Below are 8,339 nucleotides of genomic sequence, written 5' to 3' on the forward strand. Positions count from 1 at the left end.
TCTTGGGGCTGGCCATTCACAACAGACTATTCGTTTCCACCCATTTCCAAATCTATATCTCTCTTCATATGTCTTTCTCTACCATCTGTCTACCACATACTTGGACAGTGTGGTGGCTCCCACTGCAGGCTGGCCACTTGAGTGGTGAGCTCTTGGATGACATCTCTGTACTTGCTGCTTAGCATGGCAGCTAGGAGGTGTTTATGTCCCAACTGTGCTGAGCTGGCAGGAAGGACTATGGGTGGCATGGCTGTCTGCAAGTCTCTGTCTATCTTCCTCCTTTCTCCTTGTGCTGTGTGGTGGTGATAGGTGGGGCTCTGTCTATGGCTCACCTGTGCCATGGGGTAGAAGGTAGGTCAGTAAGCATGTTTCCCTGCCCACATTGTGTGGCATAGCAGGACACTGGTCTCCATCTTCCTCCTCTTCTGTGATGCCTGGATTTGATTTGGTTCACTTTGATTTTTATATATCCTAGGCATGAAAAAGCTTTGACCACCAGGCCAGGCATCAAGCTAGGATGAACAAAGGACTGCCACCTGTTATTTCTATGACTGATATAAGAAAGCCACCATCAACAAGGTTTCTCTTTCCCCATTGCCGGGGGGTAGGAGGTTTCTTCTTAGAAGTAACATCCTTAGGTGGCCCAGGATGTCACATGTTAAGAGCTCCAGGGGAGTGCTCTGGTCTTTCCCCTTCTTCATATGCAGCCAACAAAAGTCAACCACTCAATCACGAGGCACTGCTCTGCTGATTTGATCTAATTCTAATCATCCCCCAAAGGCTCCACTTCTCGATATCATCTTCTTACTGCCTCCCATGGATTTTAATTTGAATATGAGTGCTTATCAGAGGACTGGCTGCTAAGTGAGGAAAGAGGAAGGCTCTATATTTGTGCAATTTGTTGTTTAGTAGAAAGTTCCAAAAAATAATTACTTAACTAAAATCTGGAGAATGTGTTCATATGGGAAAGTGAGATGTTGCGAGGTCATGATAACAACAAAACAGATGCTATTTTTTGCTAGGATAACATCATCTCAGTCCTCTATTAGGCTGAGGGACTGTGTTATATAACTCATACAAAATCTATCAAACTCTCACCACAATTCTGTACATATGGTCTCAAGAGTGGGGGAATGACTTACCCAAGGTTGCTTAGTGCTCCGAGGGAGAATGTGGGAAGGGCTTTTCTTACTTCCTGAATCACAAGGATATCTTCGTGTTTCATATCAATCTGGATGTTCTGCAAAGAAAGCTGCAAGGAGTGAGGAATGTAGGAGCACATGCTCAGGTGAAAAAAGTTTCCAAGACCTGCACCAGCCTGTGCACACATGCACCAGCCTGTGCACACATGCATGCACCTCCCCGCCTCATTTACAAATTGTTATGGATAGAAATGACTGAGCAGCCTGGCACAAAAATAACTGATGGCACGTAGCCTTATGCCATCCTGACATGAGAAGTTTCTGATTTTTTTCCTCAGGGTCTCTTTCTTTTAATTGTATGTGCATGTGTCTGTGTCCAGGTGCAAGACAGAATAAGGAGTCAAGAGCCTTGGAGGCAGAGTTACAGGCATTTGTCCAACACTCTGATTGCTATTTGGGTGTTAGGATCTGAACTCTAGTTTTCATGATTGTGTTACAAGAACTCTTAACCCATGAGCCATCTCTCCAAGTTTTTTTTTCTTCATCCTGCTTTGACAGTTTTCACTGCATGCTCTTGCTTACAATCTCATAAATTCAAAGCCAGCTGAGTCTATACTGCCTGGTCTTGAAGCACTTTGCTCTGAAGGCACCCTGATTCACCAAACTCGTATTTCAGATTTCAGAAGCCTCATTTCTTTTCATGAGAGATGAAGGGAAAAATTTCACAAGATAGTCATTATCCTTTCTCCTTGTTTGGAATTGGTGGTCTTCAAAGGATGCTGAACACTACTGGTGATCTCTGATGAGACTACCACCTGCTCTCAGATGATGTCTTTAACCATCCCATCTGAATTATCTAGCTGTGCCTACTATTAACATCAACACTCTTCTTCAATTCCAAGCTACTAACTAGATCAGCTAATTTTATCTAGAGAACTTAGACACGTGAGTTGAGGACCATTGTATGTAAGTGTGCATTTCCCCTCTTATTGTCAGAGCTGAGGGTTGTCCATCTTGGAGTTTAAAGGCTCACTGTCTTTATCATATGTAGAATCACAATCCTGATCCAATGGACTCCCTTAAAGCCTCAAGGACAGATGGTTTGAGGAGGGGCAGATTCTAAGCCTGTAGATGGACCAGAGGTAGGGCATTTGTTCCTCTGGTGTCTGTCTTTTCCATATTTAAAACATTTCCCTTTTGTTTTAAGGGCCATCACAAAGGCCTGGGTGAGGGAAGGGGCCTTATGGGAACTATCCAATTACTGTAATGTTCATTTTTTAAACCTTGACATGCTATTTGTTGTCCTGAGGTTATGCCTTCCCGAATTATGGTTTTAAGGGGATTGCTCTACCCATAGGATTAGAGATTGTGTGTTCAGGCTCATTTTTGTCCTAAGAACATGTCAGAGAGGGGTTCCTCAGAGGAAGAGAAGTGAGGAACCCCATCTTGGCATGGAGAAATGTTGGGTTATGCGATCCCAGGATGAAGAGCATAAAGGTCTGCTTGATCAAAGTTTCTTGGAGGTTGGGTAGCCTCATGTGTTCCTTGGCAAAAAAGTTACCTCAAATGAAAAGATCATCAAAACCCCAAGGGGTATTTGGTTGGTTTTGATTTTGATTGCCTCTGTTGGAGGCATTCATTCACATATAAAGACCCCCATTGAAGGAACAGAGGGCTAGGCAAGGGGGATTGACAGATGTCATGCTGGTCCTGTGGTGTATTCAGGGTGGCACAAAGGCTCAGGAGAATGGATTTGGTCTAAGGGGCATGAAATGCCATCCTTTTGTACCATTTATCTAAACTCTTCTAATTCATTGGCCTGGTAGAGTTACCAGTCTATGGTCTGAGAGCAAGTGGGTTAAACATTAAGAAGGAAAGCTGTGCTGGAGAGATGGCTCAGAGGGTTAGAGCACTGGCTGCTCTCCCAGAGTTCCTGAGTTCAATTCCCAGCAACCACATTGTGGCTCACAACCATCTGTAATGAGATCTGGTGCACTCTTCTGGTCTGCTGGCTCACATGCAGGCAGAGTACTGTATAAATAATAAATAAATCTTAAAAAAAAAAAAAAAGGAAAGCCAAGGTGTTATTTTCATTGTAAGCAACTCTGGAGGATTCTCTAATCTCACATAGTTATTGTATGGTAATTTGTGGGAGAGCAGAAGGCATGGAGCCTTCAAGAATTTTATGAGTGTCCTTGGAGGATGATGGAGGAGGAGCATACGGTAGCAGTGGGGGGTAAAGAGTGGTGGGTGTTGAGGGCTCGAGGGTTATATTCATTTTAATGTATTTGATGTCTTGTTCAAGGCCAGTGAGGTCCGCCCCGGAGGCATCCCTGGGAATACGGGGTTTGGAATCATCCTTAATTTCCTTCCGGGATGGACCTACTTACTCAGTGAAGGATGGCTACAATTATGTGGGGAAAAGAGAGGAGTGTCCCTTCCTGGATTTCTTGCCTTTATGTTAGGTAAACCACCAGGTCCATACCTCAGCATCATAGGGTCAGTGGAGATCATCCAAAGGGTTAATTGAAGGACCTCCTCTTCAAGGGTCTAATTGAATGAACTCTTCCCAGAAGGGAAGCACTTTTCTTCTGGGAGAGTTTAACTCCTCACAGTTTGAGGAGGGGTCAGAGATTCTATTGGTGGGCAGCAGAGGTTCCTGTGACCTAAATAGATGGAAGCACTCAGCCAAAGGAAGTGCTGTGAAAATTCTGAGGACTTCATCAAGACCAGGGCATAAGCATGCCTGCAACTTTAAAAAAGCCAACCAGTGACCACCCTGAGGGCCTTTAACTGGTCGTTGTGTTTCTTGAGTTTTGTTGAGAGGTCTAGAGAGGTGATTCTTCCCAACACCTGAATGGTTGTCAGGGTCCAACCAGAGGGCTAATGTTATTTGGTCAATGGTGAGGAGTAGCCCTTGCCAAAAGATGTCAGTTGCCCCTTCATTGTAGTTGGTCCTTTGATGGCTCAAATCAAAGTTAAGGCAAGAAGGAAGAACTAGCCAATTCTCAGGTCAGGATGGCAGGGCAAACTGCTGACATCCCACAGAGGGAAGTACTCACCCTGTTCCGTGAATCATGGGGTGTCCTTGTTTGGGCACCATGGGATATCTGAAATGAACTGTGCTGTTGAGAAATATTCCTGCTGTTACTAATAAAACAATCATATATTTTACAAAGATATTTTAGAAAAAATCTGCTGCTCCCTGTCCCATATTGGGGGAATTGTATTGTGCTGGTAATTTCTTCCCTCTCTCCCTCATGTTTTTAAGAACAGAAAACCCATGATTCCTATAAACCTCCTGCTTATGCCTCCATATTATGCCCTAGATCTCTGAGTCTGGAAATGATTGCATGATCTTTAGCCAGGGAACTTAGAACAACACACATGACAACTGTGTGCTCATCTGATTTTCTTGAAAGAGACCTGGGATATGAAGCCGTCTTTGTAATTGTCGTCAGACTTTCATGTAGCCATGCTGGGGAAGAAATATGGTATTCTAAAAGCTTGCTAAGACTGATATAATAAATATCTACATGTAAGATAATTTTAAATGCAAACTTTACAGTCTGATAGCTATAGAAGCTAGTTATTATCAGGACTATGATCCTTTCCATAAACATCAGAGATATCTTGCTATGTTCCTTTTCTGTTTTCTAGTGGTTGCTCACCAATCTTAATATGCCTTGCAGGTGCGTCACTCCAAAATCTGTCTTCAATACCACATGATGTTCTCCCATGTGCCTTTGTGCATGCATTTCATAATCAATTTTCCCTCTTCTTGCAAGAGGTAATGATATCTGTAATTACTCTGTTTCCAAATATGGTCACCTTGTAACGGAGATTAAGAATTGAAAATATCTCTCGGAGAAATATAATTATAACCATATACATTGTAACCTATGCTTAATAATGGAAGTATCCCCTTGTTTTTCCATCCATGGGCAGACATATTAAATGTGGACTCATTCAATTTTATTGTAAATTATATTTCCCAAGATACAATGCTTCTGCATAGGCTGGGCACAGGGACATGCCATGCAGACAATGAGTCTTAGTGACCAGATGCTTTCTGCTGTGGCTGTTGGTTTCATTGTTTGGGACAAGTGACTCCTGTCATCCTGCAGTGCTCTGCAACTGGTAAGCTGCCTGTTTTGTGCCTTTCACTCTGTTGTGTCTTACTTTGGTCTTATAAGGAGCACTTCAAAGTAGTTTACTGACTCGATTTGATCCAGGGGCCATGTCATCAACTTCTCATTGGAGAAAGATGTTTGTTCTCTTGTTTGGAGGTGGTTATCTAAATTTTCATGCTACTTGTGTTCATTTCCAGGGAAGAGCATGGTATCTGGAATGTATTTATGCCTAATGAGACATTAACTCCTGATGCCTTTACCTTCAACTGTTTAGCAATAAGACAATGGTGGTGCTATGTGTTGATAACATTATTATGTCCCCTGGAAGGAGCTCAAGGCCTCTTACCACTTTCTCTATCCACTTTACAAAGAGGGAGGCAATCTGTGAGATTAAAGATTGAATGAAAGATACAGAAAAAAAAAACTGTATTTAATTGGAAAGAAAAAGGAAAAGCTTGGATTTTTTTTTTTGGCAAGGAGAATGACTAAAAGTTCACCTTTAAAGGGCAAGAGAATAGTATCTTTCCATATTTTAGGTGGAAATCTATAGGTCACGTGTCTACAGGTATGGGAGGTAACAGGCAAATGAATTAAGTTTTCCTCTAGTTTGGAACAATGACATGGGAAGAGAAGATATAAAAGGAATCAGTTAGTTGTGCCACAGACTGCAATTTCTCAGAATTCCAGCTTCTCCTGCTACAATGTAAGCATCATACCTGCATAACAAGCTATCAGGAGATTTATAAGAACACTGGGATGGAAACAACTAGCCTGATATACATCACTGTGCAGTTATTCATCATGTTGGCTGCAACACTAGGCATGGGTCTGGGTATCTAATGATATTGGGAGTTGCTAATGAGCCCAATGTAACAGCTGACTAACAATGTGTTATTTCATACCATCACTTCAACAGTTCTACTAGGTGCATCACCACCACCACCACCACCACCACCACCACCATCATTCTTATTCTCTGAATGCTGCCACAGTAGCTAGAGAGGCTAAGAGACATTGTGAGGTCACACCCTAGTAGATGTTTGAGCTGGGATTTGAATGCACATTGGTCTTGTTATGCTATGGCAATGTCGTCCATCTCCAAATATGGCCTGTATCAGTAACAAATATTTGCTAAGATTGCACCATATATACTATAGGTCCTGTGTGTGTGAAGGTTTGGACGGAGGATGTGGTTGTTGTCAGTCTTAGCACATTGCATAGATGCAGTCCTCTGCTTCCAGCTCCAGCTGTAGAATAGTTCTCTCCTCAATAGATTCAGAAGATGCTGATAGTCTGAGTGCCACTTTTTAATCAAGGAGACTATCCATCTCCTGTTGTCATTTGATCTCCCTGAAACAACAGCCACGATTCTCCAGGCAACACAGATGTGATGCGGGCAAAATGAAAGTGGAGGGAGTAGCATCTTGCTCTTGGTAATGGGTGAGGAGAAAACACAAAGCTCCGCCTCAAGTGTTTGGGGAGTGTGTTATTTTTAGAAAAGAACATTTTGTGATTTTAGTTGTTTGATTTCCGAGAAGGCTTTTCTTTTTAAGTTTTTTTTTCCCCCCAGTAAGTTGGAGGATCAAAAGGGAATGATAGATTGAGCAAAAACAATCAGTCAACAAACACATATTGAAGCCTTTGGTGTGCAGAGCACAGAGGTAGAAAAAGTTAGAAAGTGGCTAGGCTTTGTCCTTGCTCTCTCAGGTGCTTTAGACCTACTAAGAAAGATTGCAACACTGTGCATGTATAGAATCCAGATAAAGCAGTTGGACTTACTGTGGTTCACTGCTTGAATAATTCCAGTGAGGTAAAAACTGGAGAGCCTTGACAAATGGATGGAGGTGTTTATTCATTTGTCCTTCCAATGAATATGCGTTGAACAGCTTCTCTGTGTGTAGGAGATATGAGAAAAAGAAAGCTAAATAAGACCTTGCTCCTACCCTTGAAACATGTGTACAGCAGTGACAGACAGAATCACGAACCAAGAATGTCATGAGGTACAGGACTGAAATTTGTATAATATAGGTCCTCAGTGGAAGACGCAATGTGTTCCATCTAGAGTACAGAGGGCCCAGAGAGGCTTTATGGAAGACAGGACGCACAGATGGATGTTAGAAATGAAAGCCAACTGACCAGAAGGAAGAAGAAATATTTCTCAGACAAAAGAAGCAAGACATGCAAATATCTGTGAACCAGAGCCACATGGGTGTGGGCATGCTCATAGCTGGGATGCCCAGACCTTGGAATGGAGGAGTGAAGATAAGGATGTGGCTGGTGGGGGAAAGAGACATGATTTAAAGGATAGATGCAATGGGTGACATGGTCAAATACATGTTTTGAGAAATCAGGGTAACGCAGTTTGGAGGAGGTGACTAGTTAAGCCAGGGTAATAGAGCTGTTTGGGTTTGAAAGTGAACAGTGAATGTCCCGCCCACAAGATTAGGGTTGGATACAGATACTTTTTTATTTTTATTTTTTGAACGGATAGAGCTTTGGTTACAGCCATGTAGAATTGCAGCCACGGGGGTGGGGCTTAAGAGTTCCAGGCTGTTTCATTTCCTATTTCCTATTTCCTTGCTAGCTACTGAGATGGGAGCAGGCTATACCACACAGTCCAGCCACCATGGATACCTTCATGCCTTTTTTACCTTGCGGGGCATTAAGCTCTCAAATCTTGAGCCAAAAATCAATGCTTCTTTCTCTGGTTATCTCAGGTGTTCTATCTCAGCAATGAAAAAGGTAACCAACACACAAATGATTTGAGTTGCCATAGGAATTCAGAGAAAAAAAATTACCCTTTCCAGACTGAGCCTGGCTACTGAGGACTTCTTAGAAAAAGTGATTCGTGCAGAAATTAGCATGGAGAAGTGGGGATAAGTCAGAAGAAGACTGCTCTCCAAGGAAAGTGAGAGATTTGGAGCCAAGTTCTATGTGACTGGAAGATGGCATGTGAGTGTGTACAGTTCAGGGGACATCAGGCAGGAGTGCTAGGACTCTACAGGAGCTTAGAAAGTCCTCTTCAATAGCCTGTTGGGAATGCAGGGGTTTAGGCAGGTGCAAC

General features: G+C 42.7%; 1 non-coding gene across 1 annotated transcript; it reads right to left on the bottom strand.

Moving 5' to 3' along the window:
• Positions 1-462: 462 nt before the first annotated feature.
• Positions 463-606, bottom strand: LOC127206027 (small nucleolar RNA SNORA48). Its single transcript, XR_007832722.1, has one exon. It is a non-coding gene; the product is annotated as a small nucleolar RNA SNORA48 (small nucleolar RNA).
• Between the last annotated feature and the right edge of the window lie 7,733 nt (positions 607-8,339).

The sequence above is a fragment of the Acomys russatus genome, chromosome 22 (assembly GCF_903995435.1).
Source record: "Acomys russatus chromosome 22, mAcoRus1.1, whole genome shotgun sequence".
NCBI classification, from domain to species: domain Eukaryota; kingdom Metazoa; phylum Chordata; class Mammalia; order Rodentia; family Muridae; genus Acomys; species Acomys russatus.